The sequence below is a fragment of the Paralichthys olivaceus genome, chromosome 6 (assembly GCF_024713975.1).
Source record: "Paralichthys olivaceus isolate ysfri-2021 chromosome 6, ASM2471397v2, whole genome shotgun sequence".
Classification (NCBI taxonomy): Eukaryota; Metazoa; Chordata; class Actinopteri; order Pleuronectiformes; family Paralichthyidae; genus Paralichthys; species Paralichthys olivaceus.
Window position 1 is genome coordinate 10,110,975 of NC_091098.1, and position 17,069 is coordinate 10,128,043.

General features: G+C 41.2%; 1 long non-coding RNA gene across 1 annotated transcript in view; it reads left to right on the plus strand.

The window, feature by feature from the left end:
- LOC138410487 (uncharacterized) overlaps positions 1 to 17,069 on the plus strand; it is a 34,934-nt gene continuing 17,865 nt past the window's right edge. Inside the window, exon 1 of the long non-coding RNA XR_011243197.1 lies at positions 1 to 146. This is a non-coding gene — a long non-coding RNA (uncharacterized lncRNA). The remainder of the gene's footprint in view (positions 147 to 17,069) is intronic.

Here is a 17,069-nt window from a genome sequence, read left to right on the forward strand (position 1 = left end):
AGAGGAGGAGTCATTCGGGCCGTCTTTGATCTGTGTGTCGTTAAAAAGGAAAAGAATTAGTGTGTGTGTGTGTGTGTGTGTGTGTGTGTGTATACGTGTACCCATCAAATAGGCCTCCATCTTGGTTTGTCAAATCTGCAGTCGAAGTAAGTGACGACTTGAGGGTTTGGATGTGTGTGTTCCTACTTGTTCTGTGAGAGTGTGTGTGCATGTGTGTGTGTGTGTTGAGGCCTAGGCGGATGTTTTCCGAGCTCAGCATCCGTGTCGGGGTAAGGACACACAGAGAGAGAGGGGTAGGTGCAAAAGGGGAAAAAAAGGGTGGAAGGGAAAAAAAAGCGTGTCCCAGGAATTTACAAATGAAAAGAGAAGGTTTTTCTCTTAATGCGATTAAATTTTTCCATTTCACCGCTTCCCCGGCCGACAGTTTCAGCTCTTTAGGAGCACAGAGCCGCAACGCAACGCTGTCTTCAAGACGGGACGGCGGGTGGTGAGGGGGAGGCGGGGGGAGCTGGTGGGGGGTAAACAGGAGGCAGTGGAGAAACGCTCGAGACGGTGGGAGAAAGGCGAGACAGGCAGAAATTGTACATTTCATAAACCACTTTGGCAGTGTTTTGTCTGGTGAACAGTCGAGCCAGTGCAATGATTCAAGCTGAGAAATTAAATTGAGAGAGTGACAGACAGACAGAGAAAATAATGCTAAAGGATTAACAGGCCGCACATGTTTGCAGTGAATGAAGTTCTTTTAACTGTTTCAATCAGTTTTATTGAATGCTGAGCACCAGAGGAGGAGCGTGCAGTTTGAAGTTTGCTTTGGTTTATTTGATTGGACACAGTCACATAAACTTTATATTTGATCTCAGTGATGGAAAATACATTGTGATTACCATTCTGCACTTTCAAACCCCAACTGTGTAACAACCATGATCAATAAGCCCCATGTCATTAACAAAACTAGGGGAGATATTTCACTCCCAGCGCAAAGTAGCACCAATGCTAGTGTTTTTGCTGTAGATCAGATCTACACAGCTAACACTTGCACTTATCTGAGCACCTGTGAACATGTTAGTCCCAAAATGAGGTGTGGTCAGGCACAAAGTTGGAGCATTGCTGTAGTGAGGCCATGAAAAGAAAACCCTGGTCTAAAGTCAGTGGTGCAGTGTTAGTGCTCCTACAGGAACCTTTTATTTTCACCTCTGTGGACAGAAGCGGTGGTGTATCCACTGTCACCTGTCGTAAAAACCTTGGTCTGACCAGCTTGTGCGTTTTTTTGGAAGAAGTGAAAAAAAGACACAGCTGTGTGCAGGATGCATAGCAATGAGGTAATGTATCTTTGTGTTGCTGTATGATTGAAACTGTCGTATGACAACATTATAGTTTGTTTTAGTATCGCTCATACACTAACCCTGACATAAATCGTTTTGTCTGACCTCGCTGGTGGTCTGACTCAGACACTCGACCACAGGCATTGAGAATTGTTTATAGAAAAATGCCAATTTTCCCCCAGATTGTCTCCTTCGCTGTCCAAGCTCATAAAAAGCCAGTAATATTAAAATGAGACAGTTTCACAACCAGTTAAAAACTCCTTGGCGTGGGTCTTCCAGCAGTGGCCGCGGGTTCAGTTCAGACCGGCTCATTGCTGCATGATCAAATGTAAAATCCTGACACTCATGGAAACTGACAAAGGCTGCAGTTTATGTTAACACCAATTGGCGTGATCTCACCAGTAACACCCCACCACCCATACAATTAAAACCCCCTGTTGGTCAGTGCACATCAACAACACAATGTGAAGTAAGTCTAACACTTTTGTTGATGCTTTACACAAAGAGCTTCAGCTATCACATCTGTAAAAATGATTAAATGCTTTTAGATCAATCATGTTCAGGAACTTGTGCTGAGTGAGCTGTTTCATTGTTAAATACATTTTTACCAACATCAAAACACAAGTAATCATGGGTATTAGGAACTGGATATCAACATCTTTTGAAAAGAAATAAGCTGTGAAAAACTAGGGCTCGTGGTCCTACTTTCTCCTCCCCTGTGTATTTGCTCATTTTTACCTTTTTGTTCTGTGTTGCATTAAACATTCAGTGGATCAGATGTGCTGCTGTGAAGGGTTGAGAAACCTGCGTGTGCAACATCGTCAAGTTCTTCTTTGAAAACAAGAGTTCAGAATTGTTAAATGAGTTTTATGCAGAAGTTGCTACTGTGATCACTGTGGTGTTTCCATACGTCACTGCTCTGATGGTTTCCACACAGGATGTAGAGCATTGATTTTGTTCTGGAGAAAACACTGGGATATTTTCACTTTGAATTCACTCCTGGTTGGTTGGTAATTGTGTAACTGGGCCTAAATAAACAAATACACACAAACAATGAACTTTTTTCCCGTGCTTTTCATCTTTACTGACAGGACAGTAAGGGGTATAGTATATAGTACAGTATATGGGGAGAGAGAGAATGGGGGCAGACGTACAGCAAAGGGCCAGGTCAGAGCTGAACCTGCAGCCGCTGCAGGCTATATTCTTTATTCTTGTGTCTTCTGAGGAATTTATCCCATTTATTCTATATATAAAACTACATTTTTTGAGATTTTGGCCTTTATTCATTGCAGTGCTGTAGATATACAGGAAAGGCAGCAGAGAGAGTGGCTGACAAAGGACAAAGCAGCAAAGGACCTGAGCCCGATTCGTACCCAGGCAGCTGCAGTTTAAGGACTCAGACGTAATGGTACACACTCAACCAGACACCACACACACACGCAAGGTTTCAGAGAAAGCGAGAGAGAGGAAGAGCTGAGTTGAAGTGAGAACCTCTAGTTTCGACAGCAGCTGATATGTGAGATTTTTGAAAGGCGGTTCAGACTTTTAAGAAACAAGTACTTGAAGATGGAGATGAACGATGTGCCATCTGTGTGTTTCTGAGAGGTTTAAACAGCAGCAGACTGAAACCGCACATCCCAACTTTCTGATAGATGCTGCTTGCTAACAGCTCTCTAAAGTAATTTGTTGAAGTGTTGTTAGAAGCATGGAGTGAGAGCAGGAGAGTGTTTAACTGTGTGTTGGTCTTTCTCACTCATTTGCAATGATAACAACAAAGATAGGTAAATCAATTTTTATTAAAGGTTCCCTCAATGTGATGTTATTTTTAATATGTAGTAATATACAACACACAATGTTTTTCTTCACACTGAAATTAACCATCCTAAGCTCCACTCACAGTAAGTAGCATGAAGCCTGAGCAGTGCTCAGCTCCTAAGTGCCTGTTTGGCCACTTTCCCTTCCTCTGCTGCTATTTGCAGTTTTGGCCACAGCGCCCATCTCTGTTGTCAGACAGAAACCACTTAACTGTGAACAATACCATGTTTTTTATTTGGCTTTAAACACCAGAAAGGTCACACAAGAGGACATTGATTGAGGTTCCACAGGTCAATTCTGCATCTAGTGAGCTGCCAGCTGGCAAAGGAATGTAGACATTTCAAGTAACTGACTTCCTCACACACTGGCTGCATGTTGGTTTTATAGTTTGGGTTTGGTGCATTATACATGCAGAATAGATCAGGACCTGACTTATTTCTATACACTGTGTTGCATGAAGCAAAAACAAGCAAATAACTGTTCCCAGTCTGTAGTGAGCTCTGTGCATCAGGTGAACAACCCTTCATGCAGCTGCTATTAAAATGTATTTCATTACCGGTGGATCACGTGATCACCTGCATGTGACAAGGATCCCTGATGAACTAACAGAGAATGGTAAATGGTCTGTATTCATACAGCGCATCTCTCGTCTTCAGGTGCCTTGCGAAAACAGTTTTGTCATTTACCCATGCATTCATACAGTGCATCGATGTGCAGCACTTTTATTATGCAGCATTTTGGAACACCGAATGGAGGAGACGGGGATCAACCCACTCTCCCTTAAACCACCCCAGAATCATCACCTGACTCTAAAGTCTCTCACATCTCTACAGCATCCTCTAGCTCACTGCTGCTGTTTTGTAGTCTCCAGTCTATGATGCAGGACTGATCTGTTCCCCACTGCGTCTTTTAGTAATTACAGGCTGCTGCTCACCAACCTCTGTTTAAAAGACAGAGAGAAAACCAAGAGCAGGAATAATGGAGCCTGTCGGAACAGAACTGTCACAATATTTGAATCCATTTGTTGGTGAGTAAACAGAAAAGCTGCAGAGGAGCAGTCATCTCCATCCTTGTGCAGAGGCAGAAAATTTTGCCCGAGACTTTGGCAACATTGTAATGCATTGTTGCTCTTTAGTGCTCGGGACACAGCGGCCAGCAGAGTCCAGTCTGGGCCCAAATCCCCCAATTACTAACAGTCTGGTTTGGTGCCAGCATGTGGACTGGAACTCATCGTGCCAAACAGTGAGCGCCCACATTTGGCCCTCGTGGTGCTCTGTGGATGTTGCTCAGTAACTCCTGTGTCTGTGCCAGCTGGACGGCTGAAGTGGCACACATCGAACCATAGAGATGCCATGGAAAAAAAAACACTGAAGTGGATGAAGCCTGTAGTCTGTCTGGTCCAGAGAGGCCACAGCTACAACTGTTATCGCTGTGTTTGAAATGTATTTGACAGAATGATACTGGCACGGACTTATCAAGAGTGCGAAAAATACATCACTACCTGAATAAATGTACCCATACAGTAAATGAAAGGTTAAGCGATGTAAAGCGATGAGAGGATTAAATATGTGGATCACAATTGTACAAATATGCAACATGTATATATGTATGTGTATGTGTGTATATACATGCACCATCATACTATTTTCTTTCTTTCTTTCTTTTTTAGTTTCCTTAGTTGCCATTATTTTTATTATCATATATGTGAATATATATATTGTAAAGACTGCCATAAGTACGATTAACAATGTCATACAAGCAAATGTAAAATTACAATTTACAGTAAAGTATGAAAAAAAACATGCATCCTGTAAGATCCGACCTCAAGAAGAGTTGGGTGCATTCAGTTCTGACCTCAGGACAGATGTTCATACCAGGTGCTGGCGTCTTTAGTTTTGTCCTAGTTTATAAAGCAATAAATACACACGGTTAAAAACTGTTTTTTCTTTGCCTGTTTAAATCCTGCTCATCTCTCTCTAGCACATTACCTTGAAATCTAACACTTCCTCCACCCAGTGGTTTCATTTTTCTGAGTCTGTGTTAATGCAGCCGAAGACAAACTGTGTGTGACAAAAATGAAACAAACAAAATGTTTTGCAGTGGAATGAAATGAAATCTTTTATTTCAGTAAAGTGTCCGTACAAATGATAATGCAGTTTTCAAAGCACGGCGCAGCTTTCAGACCATCTCTGCATCTGTGAGTGATTTGTGGCACTCAAATACAAAACACAAGGGTCATTACCTCCTGAAGACAAGCCCCACTACGTGTTGTTATTGTGTGCAGCAGCATATTTCAGACAAAACAGACAAACTCACAATTGCATTTAAATTACAAGGTCCCTTTTTTGTCATTTGTTATTCTCTCACCCCCTGAGGCTTTTCCATGCCCAATTTTTTGGCATGTCTGTCCACTGGAGTGTAACATACAGCCATACAGCCAGTCAACCAGTAAGCCAGCCATCCTACCAGCTCTCTCCTCTCAGGCCGGCAGATAGTGGAGGACTGGGCTGGCTTCTGTAAGCTAATGGTTCATGCCCTCCTCCCAATGCTGAACGTGGACCGGAATGTTGTTTACCTTAAACGCAGCATGGCACAGCGCAGCAAAAAAGATCAAAATACAGACTCGTCACTCTGAGATTTAGGTAATCTTCTTCAAGGGTGAGACACGCTGATGTAAAACAATCTCATTCACTTTTTTACATTCGTAACAAAAGTAAACTAAGCATGACAGCAACAGAATAGGTTCAAATATAACACTGGAAACACAGTGTTGTATAGTCATCAAAAACAATAAGAGATTGAAAAGATCAGTCCCATTAAAAGAACACAGCCAACAGTGGAGTTGTTTGATGGGCAGATATTTCTTTTTGTTAAGGGGACAATAAACAGAACAATTTGAACACTTGCAAAAAGCGCCACACAAATATATGCATCTATATTTGTATATTATATTATTAGAGGAATGATAATTATTATAGTTTTACCAGTGTTTCTTAGAAGTCCAGTTGCCCTAGATTTTGTTTCATCGATGAAGAAGCAGATCTCTAATATTTTGCTGTCAATGTGTAAGAGTCCAAAACACTATGAGGTATATGACAGACAGAATGAGCCTGACAGCTCTAGTGACATGAACATTGAATTTCTTTGATTGACTGTTAGTAATTGTCTTCAACTGTGACGTTGATTTATTTTTTTGTTTTTCTGTCTTCCTTTGAGGACAGACGAAGTCCAGGTGGAGTCATCTTGGCGCCAGAAGTGACATTTGACTAAAATTCCTGACTTTCTTTTTTATTTGAAACACTGTAGACGTCCAGCTTGACATGTGTGATAGTTAGTGTTTGTCACTGAAGACAGGCAGTCTGACCCCACAAAAACAGAAAAGCTGACAGAGGGGCCATCGTGGCGCCGAAAGGGACATTAGATATGAGCTCCTTGTCTCAAATATAATTGGAGGAGCCTCAAGTGTCATTATATAGCAACCAGGGTGTTTTCAGAAAGACTGTTGATGTCTGTGTTGATGAATTTAAAGCCTTTCTGTGTCCATCATGCGATGCAGCCCAATGCATTCAAGATGGGGCCCAACAAACCATTGAGAGCCCGGATCAAGCCTGAGTGACAATAAAGGTGAAGTGAGAGGTCCATTCTTTTCCTTTCAAAGGCCTTTCAGAGCACACACAAGGGATCAAGCTTGATGATAAATGGTGTCACAAGGGTCAAAGGTGATTTGTAGAGCTGGAGAGATGTGTGTCAGAGCGAGGTCAAGGGCAAGATCATGAGAGTTCAAGTTCAAGTTTGACTTTGTGGTCGTCCGAGGTTGAGACAATACAAACACCAAAAAGAATCTGTATGTATAAGCTTTTTTTGTTGGAACGAACTGGTGCTAAAATCACAAAATTCATAAGATACAGACGTGCTGTTATTTGATCTGATAGTGATATAAAAATCAGGGAGTAATAAATAAAAGACACCACATATTTCTTTCAACATATCCACCAGTGACAAGCTAACAGGCTAAAGCTAAAAATAGACATAATTAATAATAATGAGTCCCACCACATCTGATCTCAGACCAAAGGTCTGTCCCATGAAGGATCTGATGCATAGACTGTTTTTAAAGATGGACAATGCCTTTCCAATTCCAAACTATCCCTGTTACGAACGCTGCCCTCTTGCACAATTGAAGTGAGAGTCTGTGCAGTAGATGTGTGATTGGGGGATGGGGCAGCAGGGTAGCGAGGTCCTGCAGATACATGTATCATGACGTCTCAGCCCATTTTTATATGATCGAAAACATGAACACTTGAACATACTTCAGGGTGAAAGAACCACCTAAAATGACTGAAATCAAATTTATTAGACTGCCATTTAGATTTTTAAGTTTGTTCCATGTCCCATCCACTAACGAGGCAGGATAACTACATTTATTACCCTCTTGTAGCAGCAGCAGGCAGTTGTCACAGGAAGCTAGCATGACTTTCAGCCGTTGTATCTAGCATTTCTGTCTTTTTTATGGGTGTGACTGTGCCGCGTAAATATTAGACATTTTTATGAACACTGCATGAGACATTTTTTCTTTTATTCTTTTAATACGAAACAAAAAGATTGAGGAAGGGGAACAGAAAAACTAGTTTCATACTAAGTAGAAAACAGTTAAATAGTTCACTTTTTCTTTGGCTGTTGTGAATTGAAGTGCACAAGTAGCTGATGTGTGAAAGGGTATGATGTGTGCCAGGGAGGTGAAAGTGAGTGAACAGTGCAACACTTAAATATTTACTGGAGTAGAAATCCCTCCTGAATGTCAGGTCAGAGCTAGAAAGGGCAGCAGGCTGAGTACTAGTGGTACCCGAGCTGACTCAACCAGGCATCCTGTGTATTGTCAGTGACCTTCATAACACCTCAGACCTACACAAGACTATCCAGGAACTGAGGAACCTGCTCCTCTCCCCCTGTTGATGTCTGTGAATTTAAATGTATGACCTTTCAGGAAGCCTTTTCAATAGGTCTGCTCTGTCCCCAGGTCATGAAACCTGTTAGTGTAGATGCATTGATTTGACTTAAGGGTACAGACGTAACATAGCCTGATCATTTATAGAAGGGACGTTCTTCTACTCAACGCCTCATCCTCTGAGAGGTCAGGCATCATTGTCTTCATCACACACCGTGGTCTGTTTAACAGCTCAATCACAGCTCCTCTGATTGTCAGGCTCCATGCGTCCTGCTGCTCATCAATTCTCTAGTTGTTTCAAGTGTCACTCAGAGCATCAAAATGCTGCTTTTTAACTTAACAAGAGCTCTCAAGCATCAGCTCTCTGCCATTGCTACACTGCTTCCTATAAGCTGCCATAACATCTGTGTGTGTCTGGCATCTCAACATTTTGAGCAGTAAGAACAGTCTGTGACAAATATGAGTCCTTCAGCTCATGGATTCTCATCACGTGTTGTACCAGCAGTCAGTGATGGCTTTTCTAAAAAGTGAATCATGGCAACAACTACATTACAACATTAATTATGATGTTTTACAGTAGTTGTATGAACCGAAACACACTTATTTTCTATTATTCTGTTACTGCGATGCAACACTTCCAGTACACCCTGAATACAGATAAAAGTTTCAGTTCATCCTCTTTACAATGACCATGCAAGCACAATAGATTACTTTATCAGGTTTATGTCTATACTGTCCAACCCTGGCAGAGCTGTTATTATGTTATCATGTTGATATAAATGTGTTGCCACTATGTCTCATGATAATGTTAATGCTACCATGGAAACATGCCATTACTATTATGGATAATTAACCAATTAGGAGCGAGCGTATTTATCATACACTGATTGTGTTGTCACTCAGGTGTTAAAATAGTGGCGATTACAGTTCCCGATTAACCTTACTGTGTGTGTAGTCCTCTACTGTGTCGGCTGTGTTTTTACATGGCTGCACACTTCAGTGCATTCACAGCAGGTGGGTGCATAGGTTCAAATGGGCGGCACATCAATAAGACACAAATAGTCACATGCATCCAAACATATTAGAGCGTGTTAGAGCAGTGTGGTGTGGCGTGTTTGTGGTGAGTCTGTGTGTCATGGTAACCGTGCGAATCGTGGTTGAAACCTAAATGTAGTAGAAAGACGCTGGGAAAGGAGAGGGGGGATTTCTTGCTTGAACTTCTGATTTTGTGCTCAGGTGAGCATGTCTAGAGCAGGAGATGTGTGTGTGTGTGTGTGTGTATGTGTGTGTGTTTGTGCGTGTGCGTGTGCGCGTGCACGTGTCTACATGTGCTAAACCAAAAGTCACAATTAGATTTGGGTGTTTTGTGTTACAGAAATGGCAGCACAGTAGCGCATGTTGGTTAACTTGTGCTCCTTGAGTACACACACATGCACACACAGCCTGGCACCTGCTTTTGGTAGCCTAATTCAAGTGACAACCTTGTTTTGTCTCCCCTCTGTGCCATGAACCTGTTTGACCCAGCCACACACACCTACACACACAAACAGCAACACACACACACACCAGATGCAAACATGTATTTGAATCCCCATAAGAAAGTAGATGGGATGAATTAACACACACTCAGTGGCTCTTTCACATTCTGACACTGAAAACACACACCTCTTTTCTTACCTCCTGAAGTGTAGACATTCACACCCCTTGGTGACTGTGACAACAGGGCTCATCTGTCATCACACACATACAACGGAGGGGGAGAAAATAATGACCAGTGTGTGTGTGTGTGTGTGTGTGTGTGTGTGTGTGTGTGTGTGTGTGCAAACAGCATGCACATTCCTGGAGCCGCTGACCCGGGCTCTGTGGGTAACCATGACGACCACTGCTTCACCATGGAGACGACTGTTACTCCCTTTACTCGCCCTGCACCCCCCCCACCCCCCACCCTGCTCTCCTCCCTCAGTGGTCTCTGTCCATCACTCTGTTGCTCCCTCACTTTCCATTTCTCCATGTCTTCCTTCCCCACACCTCTGTTCTGTCCATCTACTTTGAACTCAGTACTTTTTTGTTCACACGTTATGATCACACAAGATTATGATGATAGTCTGCTTAAAGGATTGTTTTTATTATATAACGTTGTAAATAGTAAACCTAACAATGAATGTATCCTACTAACCAATGTTTTATCTAAAAGTATCTAAAGCCTGATATAACTTATTTGAGCTGTGTTGTCCTAAAATCAAGAGCCACACTGTTGGGTTCAATGACTAATGTGTTTCTTCATTACTACAAGAACAGACACTTGAGTTTATTACATTGTAAATCTAATATTCACTAGAGCAACAAAACCTTCTTTTACCTGTTGTTAGTTTCTCAGTTTTATTAAAACAGACCCTGGGATTTAATGAGCAGATGAAAACCTTGCATAGTTTATTCAGATTATTCCGGTAACTCTGGATAGAAGCAGGTAACAATCATAGTTTACACAAACAGCCTCTTTATTCCTATCAGGCCACATCCATAATACATCTTTGTGTTAAAATGATGGTTTGCAACTAAAACCAAATTTCATCATGATTGACACATGAGAGTTATGATTGGTTGAGCTTGTGTATTGGCCGGACTTTGCTACTGCGGCTCCATCCCCTGATTGCTGCCATGCAAACTCCAAATGACATACTTGGCTCAAGATGGCTATATAGGATGTTTTGGCTTCATGCCTAGATAGTGGGAGGAAGTGGGGTCGCATCAACCATCTTTACATAAAGTCTATGACTGTAGCCCTTAAAGTTGCAACTAGTTCTTTTACCAACAACAGCAACTGTACTAAAATATTAAGCTTAGTAAACTGTAGCTATACTGGCTGTGTACAAAAACTGGCCCCATGTTAACCATTGAATACCCAGAAATCCTGCGTATTTATATGTGGACATAACATCGACATTTAGGCATAAAGCATCAAACCATCCCTTAATGGTTTGATCAGGATGATTGTGTAAACTCTGTTACGTATATGTGAACAAATCTTTTGGAAGAGTTATGTTCATCCCTTTCAGGAGAGATCCAAAGACTTAAGGAATCAATCATTCATCTATTATTACAGCTTTGTGTTGGCCTAACCCTTTACCAAGATACTTTCTATAGATTTTTAAATTTAATTTGTGTCCTATATGTGTTTTTTGCAACCTGGTTATGTATGAGAAAATGATGATTTTATCCAAAACTATACATTCACAGACTAACTGTGCTATGAACATTGCCTTCATGAGAGACGATTGCCCCTTCCTCTACACATGAACATGAGTGAGAGGGTTTTGTAGGTGAAAACGTCTGACCTTCACTCAGTGGATTCAGACAAATTATCCTAGAGATGTGTTACAGCACAGTCAGGCCTCGCTGTCGAGGGCGGCTCTTAATGATACAGTTATCAGTAGAATTCGTCCTTAGCAAATGTTAAATGAAAGGGAAGTAAATGGAGTCTTTCCTCCGCTGTCCCCTTAAATTGAATTGGTAAGAAAGAAGAGTGATGAGCTGCTCCTCCGTGTGTCTGCGGTGGTGAACACCTTCTCTCCTCAACTGCTGTTTGCTGCACTTTACAAAAGTCAATTTTTCAGAAATTTGGAGAGGCAGGCTCATTGTAAGATTGATGACTATGGATCCTTGAAATCTTATTAAGGATACTGAATGGATTTTGTTGGCCTTGGGGTTAGAAAACTTGCACCACATAAAAAATACAGCAGATCGAAGAAAAATCTGAAATCTGAGCAGCAACAACCTTTTTGTAACCTACAGAAGAAAAACAGAACAACTGCCCTTTACTAAACCTGTTGTTTTCCTCTTTGTTTTGTCACTTTAACTGAGTTTTATAAATTATTGTTGCTGCAGTGTGACACAGTTTGTGCTGTGTCTGCTGACTTCACACCTTCATGATGGTGTAGTAGGAAAATGTCACGGACTTTGTCAGAAAGTGAACAAGTCTTGTGTCATGGTGGGTCAAGGGTTCAAGGCCAGTGTTATGTCATGATTCCAGGCCACTTAGACAGAGTCACCAGGTCCTCTGGCTTCTTTTGTTGGAAAGTGGCATGGAAAAGACATAGGCCCCAGGTTGTGTTTTTTTAGGCATATTTTGAAAACTCTAGTTGCTTCTTATGAACATCTAACAGGCAAGTTCATTTTTTGACATTTATAATCATTGTTCTCCCCCATTGATTAATACTGTTTGCTTACAGCCTCACAAATAATGTCAGTGCTGTAGGCTGATTCGTCCTGCTATAAATCCCCACATGGGCCTATCCCACCAATTTATCTTTGGACCTGCCACCACTACTTCGTTGAGCAGCCCAGTGACAGTGTCACCCTGATTTTCTTTCAGGATGCCGATGAGGGATCTGAAGAACAAGCAGCAAGATTGATAGTAGCCAGAGAGGTTAAATAATAGTTTGACATTTTCACTCTTACCTTCTTCTCTCTTTCTCTTCTCACACTGTCACATCATCATCGAAATGAATCATGAGATATGTTGGGCCGGGAGATATCAACCCGGTGGAGCCTTCCTTGCTCGGGCGTGGAAGGACTCATGTTTCCGAGCAGCGTTGCTGTGACGCAAATAATTCTACGAATGCAGCCTACGAAGGATGAGACCACTAATTTGAGACACAGCTTAAATTTCTCTCTTAAACTTCGTAGTGTGGACGGCAGGTGTATCCACAGAAGAGTTGATGCATTTTCAAAACATGTATTAGTGTGGCTGTCGCCTCACTTTGTGTCATCCAATCTTTTCAATCATGTTTTGCTGCTTTTCTCAACCTGCATTTATCTTAAATTAGCATACATATAACACAATGATGTCCATATGATGGAAAATCAATGAATAGAGGTCAAGAGGATAAAATGTTTTCCTTTCTCGATTTGTAATCCTGACATTTCATATATAATTACAAAAGTATTCCAAAACCTTGTTATAATAAGCTGTCAAAAGGAAGACAAGTTAGAATGCCAAGACGAGGAAAATGTTATTTTGTGATCATAAGAAAACAAAGAAGATGAGAAACTTTAATTTTTGCACATCATGTTCAGCAGCTGGTGTTCATAGGTCGGAAGAAAGTGAGGGACCGGGACTTTTACATGGGTGACTGCCACCGATACGTTTGGTTGCCAACACCTACACAAGTGATCATAGTGTGAGGAGGATTAGTCAGTCCAAACTGGAGAGAAGGGGGAAACATTTCTAACTTCAGAGTTAGAATTTCTCAGAAAAAGAAAAATCAAACAAAACCCCCAGTGCTACTGCTGTGAAGCAGAAAATGCTGCAAAGCAAACGCGATCATGTACATTGTTTCCGTACCAGTGAAAAGGACGACATGTACCATTTCTGCAATTTCTCTTCACAAAGACTTTTTTCTTCACTCAGGCAGTTGAGAACATTATATCAGAATTCCCATTATACATAAACTCAGCTAATTTATTTCCTTGTGATTTGAGAAAAATATCTTTAGGAAAACAAGACTTTGCTCTAATTGTTTGGTGGTATTGATTGACCGGTGTTTCATTGATGTGCGTCTCAGCCTATCACAGTGTGTGTTGGTGGTTTCAACATCTCCTCTGCTGCGGCTCCTCGTTTTAAACCAAAATAAAGATTTTCATTCCCCTAACGTTTGATGTGTCAAACCCAAACTCATGGATTTATTCACCATTTCTCGCATATCTCCAAATCAATGGCTTCTCTTTGGATCCCTCTAGTTCTCACCACCACTGCTCTTTTCAAGTTTACATTGTTTTTCTTTTTAATCTATTTTCTGCAGGATTTTTCTTATCTCTTGTCTCTGTTCAACAATTACTATCGTTGGTTGCAGGAAATTAAAGGCTTTGTGTGTTTTATCCCCTCATCCCTCACATTTTGTTCCTGTATCACAGAATTTAAAATTCATTATGGAGCCACTTAAATGTTTGAAATTGTCTAACTGATGTGGCTGTTTCACAGAGAAATTACCTGTGTTTTCACCCTGTCAGTTTTTTGTTGGATTGTAAGCAAGTTTATACAAAAACTACCAGACAGATTTCCTCAGTTCTTGATCGAAGGATGTGGGGTCAAGGATTAACCCAATAAATGTTGGTGTGGATTCAGGATTCACTTTCCTTAATATTTTGAGATAGCTCATTTATTTTGACTGATTTCCCAGGATATAATTCACAGATCTTGATGAAAAGAGCAAGTGCAGCTTGTTTGAACTTAAGGGAACTTGATGGAGGAATGTGCTATTCCCATGGTGTTTCAAAATGAATGTGGCAATATTTTACTGTTGATGAAATGCAGCACAGCTGAAATGCAAAGATGTGGATTATATGAACTAAGACCTGAAGTCAAAGTTTCATGTCCCCAGTTGAGTTGCTTATTCCAAGGTCGAACAATCAAACATGTTTGTGAAATGACTTTCCCTCGGTTTAGTCCTGAACACTGTTCACTTCCTCTTCCTGTTTCTGTCTCTATCTGAGGCCCAATAACAATAAAAAAACAAAACACATATGCAGTAACTATTAATAGCACAGGTGTTTTTTGGGGATTCAAAGTCTTCATTTATATCATTGCAGAGTAGTGGCATCATGCACCAACAAAGTGACACCGCAGGTACTCTTCTTCTTCATCTTCTTCCTCCACTCGTCTTTCTTTTATTTCATCACCTCCACTTCTCATCGGCATTCCTCTTTCCCCGTCTGTTAATCTGCACCGTTTCGCTCCTCATCACCTTCTTTTTTCATCTCTTGTCAAATGATCTTTGAGACTGGTTTGATCCCCGACCAACTTCCTCCTCCCTCCCTTCCGTCAACCTCCCGTCAGTCTCACTCTGCTCCTGATTGTCTGCCATCCTATCTCTCTCTCTTTCTCTCTCACACTCTCTCTCTCTCTCTCTGACACACACACACACACACACACTTATTCTCATCTGGCTACCCTTTTTCACCATCTTTCTCATTGGTTCATTTTCTCCTGTAACCATTTTTTCCCCTCTTCTGTCCTTTCTTCTCCTTTCTGTCCTTTCTTTTTTCCCCCCTTTATTTCCCATTGCTTCCTACATGTGATATTACTAGGCTCTATTTCTTCCCTTCCACTTTTGTATCTCTCATCCTCTTTATCTTCAACATTTCCCTCCAACTGTCTCCATCATGTTACATTCAACTTTTCCTCTCTCTCTGCTCGGCCTCCAGACATCAACGATAAAAAACGGCACAAGGATCAAGACGATTTAACACGTGACAATCGTATGTCACAATCTTCCCTGTGTTTTTCCTGCACTGAAACATTAAACCACTTATGGAGAGCAGTTATGAAAAATCACATTATCTCCAGTTTAAATGTTTTTAAAAAGTGGCTTTTTAACTTTATCTCTGCTGCGGTGTGTACGGTTTTCAAGCCTCATCCCTTCCCATTTTTTCCTCTTTGACCTTCCCACCGTTTTTGTCTTGTAATTCTCTCTGTCACTCTGCCTCCTCTTTTATCTATCATTTCCTTTTGTCTAACTCTTTTTGTCTTCTGCCATTAGCTCACCAGTCCGTCTGTCCTGCCTTTCATCCGTTTTTTTCTTTCAGGCTCTTTGACCCTCCATCCGTTAATTTTCACTCCACTTTTTCTGTTCCTCTTCTCTTGCTTGCTGAAAATTTCTCTCTTTCTCAGTGTCTCTCTCTCTTTTTTTCTCTCTGTCAATTCTCTCCCTTTTTACCCCACCACCCTTTACACACATCTACGCACACTCACACACCTACACAAACGCTCTCACACACACACACACACACACACTTTATCCTCATTCATATTCCACCTGTCAGTCTCCTTGGAGTTGTCTGGGGGAATCAAAACCACCTTCAAATTCATCATTTTATTCTTGTTATCCACGCGCAGAGTCAAGGTCTTTCCTCTATTCTTCTCCTCCCTGTGGTGTGAGCACGTTTAATTATCTGCAAAGATTTTTTTTTGTTGAGGAAAACACATGAAAAAAAAAAAAACTCACACAAATGCTGTTTACGAATCATTCTCTGCAGACATGCATTCAAAATCTACACACTGAATTTCTCCTGAAGGGATCTATCACTGAAAAGAAGAACATATCACAGGCAAGGACAAGGTGAAACATAAGAAGAAAGCAGGATGAAAGGAAGAGGAAAATCCTGTTGAGTCTCTTTAGAGGACAGTCAAGGATGCAGGGAGCTTTAAAAGGTATCACCAATGTTTTCTTTTTTTACATTAAGAGGTACCTTTAAATACTTCTGTTAAAAAACAAAACTTAAAGTGGAGTGAGAGGACATTCATCTTTGAGATACAGTTTTCTTAAGGCCATGGAAATATGAAACAAAAAGAGCCAGAGGTAGTTTTTTTTAACCACAGCAGATCAAACAATAAGAGTTCATACGGAGAAGCCATCGTCTCGACTGTTGGTGCCCATTGTGAATGACCTCATTGATCTTCTATTGGCTAGTCACTGATATCACAGGACTAAAGTTCCACACTCCTGTGACATGACGTCTACAGTCTGATCTTTATGTATGCATTCTGTTACAGAAAACAGTTTCCTCTTCACATTTAGTTTGATTCATTCAACTGTAACTCACAGATTTTGCTTTTACTTGTTGATTTTTGCATAAGATTTGTGTTCACCACTGTCCTTGTTGTGGATATAACAGCAGCAGCATGATGGTGCAGCACTGTTTCCTCACAGCAAGGGACTCTTGGTTTGGTCGGGTCGTTCTGTTTGTCCTCAGTGTCTGTATGCGTTTTCTGTGGTAACTCCAGCCCCTTTCCACAGACCAACACATACAGACTCTAAACTGCCCATTGGTGTGAATGGTCATTTGTCTCTATGTGTCATCCCTGTGATACACTGGCATATAAGCTGATGACCTGGTATGTACCAGGGTGAATCCCCAGCTTTCGCCCAATGTCAGCTTGGATTGGCTCCAGCTCCCCCACAACCCTCTAAGGATAAGTGCTTTGGATA